This window comes from Cibotium barometz, chromosome 6 (assembly GCF_041138505.1).
Source record: "Cibotium barometz isolate CiBa-2024 chromosome 6, ASM4113850v1, whole genome shotgun sequence".
Lineage (NCBI taxonomy): Eukaryota > Viridiplantae > Streptophyta > Polypodiopsida > Cyatheales > Cibotiaceae > Cibotium > Cibotium barometz.
The window spans coordinates 63,564,613-63,568,254 of record NC_141051.1 but is presented as its reverse complement, the minus strand read 5'-3'; positions in this window follow the sequence as shown (position 1 = coordinate 63,568,254).

Genomic DNA, 3,642 nt, shown 5'->3' with positions numbered 1-3,642 from the left:
GATCTACAAACAGATTTCAAAGCATTATATCGACTTAACCCCATCGAATATCATAAGTATGTTGTAACTTCAAAATGGGACAAGTCAAATCATCTTGCAAATCACGTAGTGCTTCTTTGCGCTTAGAGCTCGCATTGTAAAACGTAGCTAAACTATTGACAAGTTTATTTATTCTTTTACAAGTGTCATTACTCTTAGCGACATTAGAGACAGCAAGTGCAGTTCTATGTGCTACACAATGTATTGATTTAAGAAAAGGATTGACATTTTTCTTTAGAAGAGTTGAAAGTCCATTTTCCTTACCTGTCATGGTGGAGCATCCATCAGATCCAAAAGCAATTAGTTTGGATAGGTCCAACTTGCACTTCTTGAGTTCAGCAAATTAAAGTGTCAAACAAACTTTTTGAAGTTCCATCACTCACACGCACAATCCCATAGAAAGAGACTTTTGGTATGCACTCAGATTCTACGTAAGAAAAGTAGATAACCATATGGCCATGAGTGGAAATATCGGTGGATTCATCAACAAGCGCCCCCAAACCATGGACTCTTAGCAACTTTCTTTAACGTATCATGCATCAAATAATTAGCAACACAATAGACCATTTTCGCACAAGCTTTATCATCATTATACAAGCTTGTAGTGTATGGGACACCACAATCTTGCATGTGAGATATCAAGTGTGGAAAAAGTGCAAAGGATTCATTTCTCTTAGCTATGAAATATGCAAATTTAAATAGTGTCAACAAAGCTTCATCTTTCAAGTCTTTCACTTTTTTAATGCTACTTTGTATGCTTTCCTTTCCCTCCATAAAACATGCTTGCATAGCAAGCCTATGGCAATCAGTAGTGCAATGAGCTTTGAGATTACTTACCTTGAAGTTGATTGATCCACTCAATGAATATGCACTATGATGATGTGGATACTTTTTACAAAACTTACAATACAACCTTGCCTCCTCCTTATTGTACTCAAGCCACTTGATGTCTTCCAACCACTCTGCTTGGAAAAGATCTTGTCGACCTTGTCTTCTTGCCTCCTCTACCCTTTCCTCAGGAGATAGAGTAGAGAGGTCTACTTTTTCTGCAATATGAGATGACATACTTGCGAAAGTAATTTTTTCTTTATTACGTGGAGCTTTAGGATTACCTTAAAGTACCTTTAACTAGGCCAAGCAATTGGCAGAAACTTAGAAAAGTCCTATTGGTATCGAAAGTAGAAAACGGTACTAAATGTGAATGAGATGTGAATGCGATGTGAATGTGAGGTGATAAGATGTGAGTGGATGTGATGAGATGTGGATGAGATGTCATGTGATATAAATGGATGTGGATGTGGATGTGATGAGATGCGATGTGATATAAATGGATGTGGATGTGGATGTGATGAGATGTGAATGAGATGTGATGTGATGTAAATGGATGTGGATGTGGATGTGATAATATGTGGATGAGATGTGATGTGATGTAAATGGATGTGGATGTGGATGTGATGAGATGTGGATGAGATGCGATGTGATGTAAATGGATGTGGATGTGGATGTGATGAGATGTGGATGAGATGCGATGTGATGTAAATGGATGTGGATGTGGATGTGAATGTGATGAGATATGAATAAGATGTGATGATATGTGAAAGGATGTGATGTGATGTAAATGGATGAGAATGAGATGTGATGTGATAGATATGCATGTGAATGAATGTGGGATGTGAATGGGTGTGATGGATGTGATGAGATGTGAGTGGATGTCGTGAGATGTGAATGCAATTTAATGAGATGTGAGTGGATGTGGATCTGGTTAGATATGAATGGATGATATATGATGTGTATAGATGAGATGTGGACTTGGGTATCTGTGAATAGATGTGAAGTGATGTAAATAGATGTGAACGTGATGTGATGATATGTGGATGTGATGTGGATCTGAATGAATGTAGATGGATGTTCTGTGATATGAATGGATGAGATGTGATGTGGATATGTTATGATGTGATGTGATGAGGATAGATGTGATGAGATGTAATATGATGTGATTGGATGAGAGTGGATGAAGGACGATGGGAATACATATGACTGGATGAGGAATAAGCAATGTGAATTGATGCAAAAGAATGTGGAATAATGAGAAATGATGTGGAACAATGTGGAAAGATGAGAGTTCGTTAGAAACTGTATTTATGAAACCTATTTTTAAATGACTATTTTATGTCAAGAATACTCGGGAAGCATTTTGACCATCTTGTGAATGAGGTCGTGGAGACCTAAGTGATAAAGTTACAACAACAGCTGATGGAGAGTAAACGGAGGTCGTCTCACGTAGCAAGGTCGGCCGAGGTCTTGACCAACCTTGGTTCGATTTAAATGGTGAGCTTTCGGTACGGTGGATGAGGGACCAAGGAAGCGGCCTGTGAGTGAAGTGCTAGGTGACGTGCAAAGGAGACTAGAGGTTGCTGTTCATACGGTGCTTGGGCTCTGGGTCGCCGAAGATACCCACGCGTGCGTGGAGGAAGAAAATGGAACAAGGTGTTAGAGTTGTTTTCTGAACTCAGGCATGGATCTAGTTGATTGGCCTTGCTGGTTCTCAACGGATGAGTCCATGGCTCTTTTATATGGATCTGTTGGTTGATCTTGCTGATTTAGGAACTATTGAAAAGGCCCCTAAGTGGACACATGGTGAGTGTTCTAGTTGCCAATGATGCCATAGATACATCGATGAGGGAATGATTCTAAATTGGAATTCAAGCTAGATATTTTGGAGGATTATGATCAGTGATACTATGGTTTCATTAAAAGATTGTTTTAAAGACAACTGAATTTGTGAAATAGCCAATTTCATATTGGGTGTGTAAGGGGCGTGACTATCTTGAAGTTTGCTTGAAGCACCGGCTAGGGAGCTTGGGAACTCTTTTCTCTGGTACCCGGGGCAAAACATAACTAAATTTCTAAATGGATCCTATTACTACACACTGGTTGGGTGGTTGGCTAACCCATGGGATTGGATGGGGTTAGGCTGGACTAATGGATCCCTAAAATGAGACTCAATTCTGCTAAATTATGATAGTTGAAGTAAATCTCGGATAACCCTTGTTCTATGGAAAAAAATCAACGGCTGTGCCTCTTGATGAGGAAAAATGCATTGGACTCTATGATCTAAGTGCAAGTCTCTTCCTTGATTTGACCATGGGACTTATGGGTTTGGTCGGATCAATTTGGTTAGTGAAGACCTTAACTACGTTAGAATAAAATATCCCGGAGGAATCGCCTATGTATGCGGGGTGAGGGAAGTTTTTTGGAGTTCGATTTCTGAAGAACCGAGGGATTAGTCTCTTGTCCGGATATCCGTGGGCAAGGCCCCGAGTGAGAGGCTCTGCCTTGCGCAAGAACCTTGCGCAAGAAGTGCTACTTCCGCTGCTAGCACCCCAGAATTCATTGCGCGGAGGGGGTAGGGATCTTTCACACCCCAAGATCAAATTTGCTTTCAACACATACTCAACCACAAAAAACTTGCAAGTAAGGGGGTTAGTTTCAATATACATTTTATGTTTAAGTCTTGTGTAAAGGGAATTCTTTCATGATGAGCCGTCAGTGTTAGTTGACTTAACAGATTTCATATCTTGAAGGTCATGAGATTGTGTTTTG